This window comes from Stylophora pistillata, chromosome 14 (genome assembly GCF_964205215.1).
Source record: "Stylophora pistillata chromosome 14, jaStyPist1.2, whole genome shotgun sequence".
Lineage (NCBI taxonomy): Eukaryota > Metazoa > Cnidaria > Anthozoa > Scleractinia > Pocilloporidae > Stylophora > Stylophora pistillata.
Window position 1 is genome coordinate 6587602 of NC_142532.1, and position 9777 is coordinate 6597378.

Below are 9777 nucleotides of genomic sequence, written 5' to 3' on the forward strand. Positions count from 1 at the left end.
GTCGATCTATCGCTCTTTCGATGTCTCTTTTGGATAACTTTTAAATATTCTACCTTTCGATATTTTAAACTTCAAAGGTTATAGAAAACGGCATGTACTTCATGGCTGAATGCCATATAGACGACATATAGTGCCAGTTCCGCATAGACGACATCCATTCCCAGCCATCCTTTACCATCCCTAGCCATCCTTTACCATCCCTAGCCATTCTATACCATCCTTAGCTATCCTTATCCTTATCCATAGCTATCCTTAGCCATCCCTAGCCATCCTTAGCCATCCCTAGCCATCCCCATCCATCGCTAGTCCTCTCCAGCCCTCCATCGCCATCCTTTATCATCCCTAGCCATCCTATACCATCCCTAGCTATCCCTAGCCATCCTTAGCCATCCCTAGCCATCCCCATCCATCCCTAGTCCTCTCCAGCCATCCCTAGTCTTGTCCAGCCCTCCATAGCCATCCTTTACCATCCCTAGCCATCCTTTACCAACCATTACCATCCATAGCCATCTTTTGACATCCCTAGACATCCTTTACCATCCCTCGCCATCCTTTACCATCCGTAGCTATCCCTAGCCATTCCTGGCCATCCTTAGCTATCCCTGGCCATCCTTTACTATCCTTAGTTATCCCTAGCCATCCCCATTCATCCTTTATCATTCCTAGCCATCCCTAGCCAGACATTTTACGGGAGGCAGACATTTTACTGGTATGATAATAAAGAAGTATGGTTAATAATGCTGTGAGAAGCTCAACTGAAATTTTGGTAGATCCAGTGATAAGGGAATGGTTAAAGAAGTCTTATGTAGCTGTTCGTTCCTTTCTGTACCGCAACCCGGAGGTATATCAGACATACAGCCTCTTTTGATATGTACCCGCAGATGTTCTAATTTTATGGCGGTTTGTGCATTTCCCAAAGGACCATCAGGGACATCAATCCAACGTTCTAAGAGAGAGTTTAAATTCTTTTCTGGCTGCTCCTTCGCCGGGGCGTCTTTCAACCTAGTTGGACCTTGGTCGTCATCTCTTCTGAATATTTGCGAAAACTCTCTCATCAACGAATTTGCAATGGGGTCAACTTTGCTTAAAGTTTTTGTTATTCGTTGGCACGCGTGAAACAAATCAAGCTTCACTTCAGTATTTAGAAATATTTGATTGTATTTGTTTCGCACATTACAACAGTCATCAACACATACCATTTGTAAGGTTTTGCCTTTACTATCTAGCCTCTAAACAACAACAAACATATGAAACATATGTGTGAACTGCGGTATGAGACGTATATGAGAACGATCCTTCGCAGTAAAGCACTATTTGAGCAATAGTGAAAATCAGACCTGAAAAAAATTTCAGGCCTGTACGGGATTCCGCAGTTCACACATATGTTTCATATGTTTGTTGTTGTTTGATTTATCATCTACGGGTTTATATCGAATTAATTTGATGGCCTGCTCCCAGTTGGCTTGTTAGCTCAATTGGTAGAGCGCTGCACTAGTATCGCAGAGGTCAGTGGTTCGAATCCCGTACAGGCCTGAAATTTTTTTTTTTCAGGTCTGATTTTCACTATTGCTCTAATAGTGCTTTACTGCGAAGGATCGTTCTCATATATATCTAGCCTCTGTTTTATTCTTTGCATTACGTCTTCTATTTCTGAAAATTTCGTCCACTTTGTAAGATGCCATCCTATTACTTCTCCTTTTTCATTCAAAGCAATAAAAACTTGGTTGTACTGGGTTACAAATTGATTGTCCTTTCCCAGAACTACTCCAACGTTTCTGCTGATTTTAAAAGTGTGGTCACATGATATAACTTCTGCAGTTAAACCGTTCCTGTGCTCATCATATATATGGGAGTGTTCTTTAAAGTTTGTCAAAAATATGTTCATTAGAAGGTCGTTGCTTGGAAAAGAGAAAATTGAATTCTCATAAAACTTCGAAACATTAATATTGTCTGAAGTGCTTATGTCGTCGCGTGTTGCTACCGCATATAACTGCTTTCTCCTACAAAACTCTCTCATGTTCAGGGAGGCCATGCCCTCACAAGTTTCATGAAATTTACTCCTTGGAGCAACTCCGTTTCTATGAAGTCGTGCATGATTTTCGTGTATCTGCTTTTTTCTGTTAAAACAACGGGGAAGTATTCCCGTATTACTTTCGGCATGCTATTCCAAACATCAGGTGTGGGAGGCATCAGTTTGTGGCAAAGTCTTCCCCTATAACAAATATATATTTTTGTACCATAATGATATTGCCATAGAGATCGTAAGCCATTCTTGCAGATTCCCCTGTCTGCTTGTTGGTCACCTCTTTAGCCCATCGCCAAGGTTTAAGAGTAATTCTTTTATGAATTGGACATTCCAAGTTTAGTTTGAACTGTTCACATGGGCTGCAGATTAATACTTTTAGCAATAAAAAATTACTTTTTCTAGATATTGTTAAGCATAATGGAGGATATATAATATTGGCAAATTTACTGTTGCTTGGATTGTTATCAAACTCTGCGACAAGGTTGTTTATGTATGACTGTACTTCCTCGTTATGTAGATTTACCGGAGCAGTAAAACCAACTATAGACAACAGTATAAGTACACCGAACAGGAACGAACTACAACCAGTTAATAACATTGTAAGACCTGAAAGGAGAAAAAATATTTTTAGTGTCTCTGACAGCTGTAGAACTATGATTTAGGGACTGGTCATAAAGGAGGGGAGGGAGAATGGCAAAATCGATATCATGATCAGATGAGTGAAAGACTACCTATTTTTGCGTGACCCACCCCCCTACGGTTGGTGAAAAATACATGACCCCGTGCAAACGGCCTCAAAATCATGGGGGAGACGATGATAATTTAGACGATTTTTTCCCTCATTCTTTGGTAAAGTAAACCCCAGGATAAGCACGACCGTTATTTGGCGCGCTTACTAAAATAGGTGACGATCACCGAAAAAACTCACTTAATTTACTAATTCGACATAAACCCGTAGATGATAAATCAAACAACAACAAACATATGAAACATATGTATGAACTGCGGTTATGAATTAATTTGATTGCCTGCTCCCAGTTGGCTTGTTAGCTCAATTGGTAGAGCGCTGCACTAGTATCGCAGAGGTCAGTGGTTCGAATCCCATGCAGGCCTGAAATTTTTTTCAGGTCTGATTTTCACTATTGCTCAAATAGTGCTTTACTGCGAAGGATCGTGCACATATACGTTTCATAACCGCAGTTCATACATATGTTTCATATGTTTGTTGTTGTTTGATTTATCATCTACGGGTTTATGTTCATACATATGTTTCATATGTTTGTTGTTGTTTGATTTATCATCTACGGGTTTATGTCGAATTAATTTGATGGCCTGCTCCCAGTTGGCTTGTTAGCTCAATTGGTAGAGCGCTGCACTAGTATCGCAGAGGTCAGTGGTTCGAATCCCGTATAGGCCTGAAATTTTTTCAGGTCTGATTTTCACTATTGCTCAAATAGTGCTTTACTGCGAAGGATCGTGCATATATACGTTTCATAACCGCAGTTCATACATATGTTTCATATGTTTGTTGTTGTATAATTTTTACTATTAGTTCATAGTGTGCCGAAATTTCCTCTAGTTTCACTGTTGAATATTAGGATAAATTGATTTAGATAAAAATTTAGGTGGCGTCACAAAATAGTAATAGCGCGCCAAACACCATTCATGGTTATCGGGGGGTTTACTCTACCAAAGAATGTAGGAAAAGAGGGTTCATCTAATCATCGTTTCCCCCCCCCCCCGATTTTGAGGCTGTTTGCACGTGATTTTCGAATTTATGTGACATCAACGAAAATAGTTACTTATTTATCTAATTTAGGTGACGTTAACTATTCAACAGTGACACTAAAAGCACTCCCCTTTCTGATTTTCCAGACTAAGAAATTTTTCGTGCATTTTACGGCCATCACTTTCCTTTTATGGGCCTAGACTGTGAAGTTTGTCCAACACTTTGAACGCTCGCTGCGTTCCGTAATTATAACACATGCAACTCATGAATGATCGATTTCCAAGGACAGACAGTTTTACCTATCTGGTAAATCTAGTCTGCGCTGCATCTGAAATTTTCTGTCCTAAAGTCTGGATGAACCCAGGATATGAAAACCGTATCTGGAATGTATATTCTCCAGTTTATAAATAAATATTAAATTCTGGTGTGAAAATAACGCAAGATATTGCTTAAAATTCTGTGTTTGAGTAAGAACGAGCTTTATGTATAAAACTGCCCTCAATCACACATCATGTGCATTTAATTACACATATTTGTTTTTAACACATTACCTACCTTATTAACCTTGGCGCCTCAGCAGTGGTAGTCGTTTTTATCTCAACATTTGCCGTATTTCCTTTACTTTGTACCTGTGTTTTGAATCATCGATTTGAGTATTCTGTTTAGACTTTGATGAAAACTGACGCCTACCACCCAACAACTGCGAAAAACACCGTTGTTTCCTTCTTACTCGCGGTAATGATGGAATTAGCCTATAATCATCCTACTTCTTTGATACGCTTGTAATATCATTTGAGTGGGCCCCTTTGAAGAACTCTTACAAGCCGATCCTGGTGAGAATATAGAATAACACCATTGTTTCGTAATAGTCTACAATGTAAAATGGGGTTGACAGGCCTACACGATTCCCCAGCACGTGTTTAGAGTAGCCTATTCAAAGTTTGGCCCTAACGAGTATGTCTTTTGGGCGACCGTCCTCTTTTGTTAAGATACGAGAAGCATATTTTTTTATATTTCGTTCAGTAGTGGTTGGGTTTCTATTAAATGCCAGTGTCTCATGAGAATTTGCTTTACGTTTGGCACTGATGGTTGGTATTGTGTAACAAAAGGCAAAATTCGTTGGTTCGTCTTTTGTTTCTGTTGAAGAGCTAATTTCTTGTTTTTTAATTCACTTCTGAGAGGGTTGTGCGAATGAGGTCCTGGGTAGCCTCTCTTTAGCAAATGCGCTTCATTTGTAATTTTCTCCTCGAGTTTTGTTTGAGAGGAGTTTGTTCTTAGAAGTCTAAGGGTCTCCTTTTTTATGAAGTCTTTTCTAATTCCTTGTGGGTGACAGGAACAATAGTGTGAATACTGAAATGTCTCAGTTTGTTTAGAATGAGCACGCACTTCAGGGATTGCGTCTTTTTCGAATCGTTCGCCTTTGTAAATGTACGGCTATTTTTTTGACTGCCTTGATCGTTAAGTAATGTCTTGATTGCTTTCAGCTTGCGCCACGCGCGCTTATTCGATCGTACTACAGTTCTTAGTGTTCAGTGTTCCAGCCGTTTTGGCTCGTTTTCTTTTCTTTATTTCTGTCTTAAAACGACCGATTTCACGTTCATAGAAGCACATGATCGCCTTTACTGTTTCTTGCTCGGCGTTGTTAAGGATTTGCTTTATCTCATTTTTGAAATCCTCATCTGCTCTTTTGGCCTTCGCCCTGTATTGTAGGGATTCTGGGCATGTTCTACTAGGCATTTGATACAGAAGGATTTGTTCGTTATCATCAGACTTACTGAGTAGATCATCTTCAGTGACGGTGTCGTATGAGGCTTTCATGTTTTCTCGATTCTCTGAATGGCATTGCTTTGGCCCGGGGCGTTTAGTAGCCCATCTGCCGTTATAATGTCTTTCGACATTTTCTGTAGATGGTCAGGCAAGACCGCGGTTTCGATCCTAATCTTGTGGATCTCGTCAGTTGCCGATGAACTAAATAGACTGGTAGAGATTCGTTCTCGGTATCAGCCACACATGAGGTGTTTCACAACCATTTCGTACTCGCTAGAAGGATCAAAAATCGTTTGTTTCTATTGGCTTTTTCTTTTGGCCAATTGTTTGTAGTCGTATCCACGATCCTTTGCCTTGGGGTGTAAGTTGTTTTTCGTATAGGCTAAAATGCAATATTTTAAGCGGATACTGCAATGTTTTTGCAGGGAGAGAGTTTCTTGCATTGGTTTAGTGTTGTTCTTCATTGATAACTCTGTTTTTGGGGCAATAGGTTGCTTAGTTTTAAGTGAATTTGATGTTTTTGCAGTTTATTGCTCAATGTTATTCATTCATTGTCGGTGATATTGCTGATTGTGAGTCATTAAGTGCACGTGATTTATCACTGCTGAGAACGGGGCCTGTCTAATAATAGCAATCAATGTAAAGTGGGGTTGACAGGCCTACACGACTCCCAGCACGTGTTTAGAGTGGCCTATTCAAAGTTTGGCCCTAACGAGTATGTCTTTGGGCGACCGTACTCTTTTGTAAGATACGAGAAGCGGATTTTTGTATATTTCGTTCAGTAGTAGTTGTGTTTCTATTAAATGCCAGTGTCTCATGAGAATTTGCTTTACGTTTGGCACTGATGGTTGGTATTGTGTAACAAAAGGCAAGATTCGTTGGTTCGTCTTTTGTTTCTGTTGAAGAGCTAATTTCCTGTTTTTTAATTTACTGCTGACAGGGTTGTACTAATGAGGTCATCTGGGTAGCCTCTCTTTAGCAAATGCGCTTCATTTGTAAATTTTCTCGAATATTGTTTGAGAGGAGTTTGTTCTTAGAAGTCTAAGGGTCTCCCCTTTTATGAAGTCTTTTTTAATTTCCAATTCCTTAATTTCTTTTTTAATTCCTTCGCATAATAGCTCGAACACCACTCCTTTTTTTCCAGTTAAAATGAAGAGGAAAAAGCTCTGTAAAAGGACAAACGTTGAGTCAAAAAATCGAAGTTAGTTTTGTCAAATATGGGTCTGTTATGTAATCGAACATGAAATGACGTCAAAAATGATCCAAAACCAAGTGAACCATGGCTTTACATTTGAGAAAAAAAAAAACAGGCAAATGAAATTTGCAGAGGGTCCTGACGGGGTGAAATGGGAGCTGGGATTTGCCATTTTTAGGGGCTGGGAAATGGGATTTTACTCACTGGGACTGGGATACATAAACACAAAAACAATAAAAAAAATGAGAATGGGATTTAGATTTTAACAAAGTAGGCTGGGATTGTGGAATTTGAACTGGTATTTCAATAAAATTTTGGCTGGAAAAATGGGATTAGAACCCCCCCCCCCCCCCCCTTCAGGACCCCCTTTCCATGAATGTCAAAAAGAACATTTTCTCGTACTTTTGAATTAGTTTGTATTCTGTTGTTAATTCCCTAATAGAGATCTAACTCAGAGCTAGTAATTCTACAGAAAAAGAAAGATCCAGGGTTTTCATTTAAGAGGCCGTGACTGTAAATATCGAGAATTGCTGGCCAGGCTAAAAAAATCGAAAATTCTGATAATTTGCCTGGAAAACTCCTTTAGGGAGATATATTCAAAAAAAATATTTCAAAGTTTGAACAATAAAATGTGTCCGAGGAAATGGAGAAAAACGAAAATTCGGGTTTTTACCTAATTAATTATGCAAAAAATACAGTAAAATTGAGCAACTTTAGCGTGCTAGTACTAAAGGAGGATGTTTCGTAAAAAATCGGGAGTGTTTTTACTTCAAAGTATAATAAATGTGACTTTTAAATGTGGCTTAATTTTAAAATTTACATGATCTTTTAACTAAGTGCTGTCAAATGCTTGTTGCAAAAAGCGCAAAATCGACCAGCTTCAAACCTTCAAAACGTGTCTTGGTATGTCTGGCATCATGTCAAACTACATGCTGGCACAAAGTTTGGTCCTTATACTAAAATAATATGTAATAAAAAATTTGGGTAATTCAGAAACGTGCCGGCAAAACATAAAGCTTTGCGACACACTGTGGCCAGAGGTCACGAATTTGCATGATGCAAATCAGTTGTAGAAATCGTACCGCTTAACGGTTTTGGTGTAGGAAGGGCTCTTTTGACGACTTCAAGATAAAATTTACAAGAATAATGACCAGTATTTAATAGCGTTTGATTCTTTTCAAGCCAATGAGGTTTTGGTTTTTTCTCTCGATACTGTCTTGAGGAAAAGCAAAATGTTTCAATTGCGTGACAATTGTCACGTTGGATCAAAGGTGAAGTTGCCGAGGAAAGCGGACACGATCCTTTATTTCGTCAAAACTCCATTCTAAAGCATTCAGTCCTATGTATCTCGTTTTAAATTATTTGTATAAACTCTTAAATGAGTCTTTATCGAACAACATCTCGCCGGCCTGATCCTGTTTGACTTCAGGCTGACTGCCAAGTGCGGTTCGAAGGGGACTTTTTCATTTCCGGTTTGCACCTTTAACACGGGGACCGCGGAGCTATGGGGTTGAGTGGGCTGTAGTCCCACCAAGAACAATTTATTATTATCATTATTATTTATTTTAATCTTTGTAATTAAAAAAAGTTGACAAATTTTTCCTAGGACTGAACCACTTTTCCGGTGATTTCAGAAACTCTAGATTTCAAAAATTGCAGGGGGAGCATATCCCAGGACACCCTATCTAGCAGTCTTTCTGAACCAAGAAAGGTGTACTAAGAAACAGACAAAAGGAGGCTCTCCTGGGAGGGGAGGCCCCAGGACCCTCATTGATAAGTTGGTGTCAATGAGCTCACACTACGCGTGAACTAAAATAGCTCCTCCGATCTAAAATATGCTCCATGGCCCCCATTTTATATCAACGTTCATATAAAACTCAATTTTTTTTATGCAGCCTTATGCCATTTGCCTGTTAAACTGCGCTGCATGAGCAGCATTTAACAAGGTCTTCGAGCAGAGCAATGTAAGATGTCTTTTTTCTCTGATCAACCCCAGGTTACATTTTAATGTAACTGCTCAAAAATAGACTCCTTCGCATTTGACAAATTAAACTCTTCTTCCATAGCAACCAGATCTTCCTCAGTTACAGCTTGTGCGCAGAGGGCTGTCTGCTGTTTCACTTTTGGTGCCATTCTGGAAAAAATGAAGCTACTTGTTGAGTTGCCAAAAACTCGGAGGCACTGAGCAAGCGCTTCCCTTTCGAACCCTTTGCTCTTCTCATTTCTGTTGCAACCATTTCCGCTTCGACCTTTTCGCCACTTTCTTGTTTGATGGTAAATCTAACAGTCAGATATTCTCGTTGCTTTTCGTTAAACCAGTAAGCTTTCTTCACTTGTTTGAAAGTGAAGCCTTCAGTCCTACGAGGACAGGTTTCAGGAGGTAGAGGAATAGTTGGCACGGAACTTGAACCTTCCTCGAGCCTTGCGGCATATTTAACCTTCGCTTTATCAAGAAATGTCTCCCTTTCAACCGTCTTTGTGCATGTTCCGAACGCGAGATGCTTTTCCAGAAAAAAATGCCTTTGGAAACTACGCGTGCCGCCCTCTTTTGGACATGGAAACACTTGAACATCGCCTTTCGCTTCACGGCCAGTAGGCTTCAGTTAGTAGGCTCTTTAAGTTTTCTCCTTGGGGCGATCTCTTTAAATTCGTCGAGGGAATATTTTGGTAATGGCGTTCTGTGGAAAATAATAACATGAGAGATGATTAACGACAAAATCAAACAAACCTAGAAATTGTCCAGAGCGAGATTTTGTGCGTTTCTAACAGCGAAAATAGCATTAGGTGCAGCTTGTGCACTGCTACCTAAATGAAGTAAAAGTTTCTTTTTCCAGTATAGCGTTCAAAATAAAAAGACTTGAAATAAATTTTTATCACAAAAGCTGGCGCCAGGTTTGATGTTTTCAAGTGATCTTGATTTCAAGCTTTCCCTCGCTGAATTTTTCAGTCTCAAAACTAAAGAGAGATCATGCTACATTACAGCTAGAAACTGGAAAGAGAATATAACATAAACTTTACCATTTGTTCCTTCCAAAGAGATGCATTTGCCGGAGTCTTTAT

The 9777-nt window shown here is 39.4% G+C and overlaps 1 long non-coding RNA gene across 1 annotated transcript in view; it reads right to left on the minus strand.

Moving 5' to 3' along the window:
• Positions 1–9777, minus strand: part of LOC148716280 (uncharacterized) — a 279731-nt gene that overhangs the window by 229683 nt on the left and 40271 nt on the right. The window lies entirely within an intron of this gene.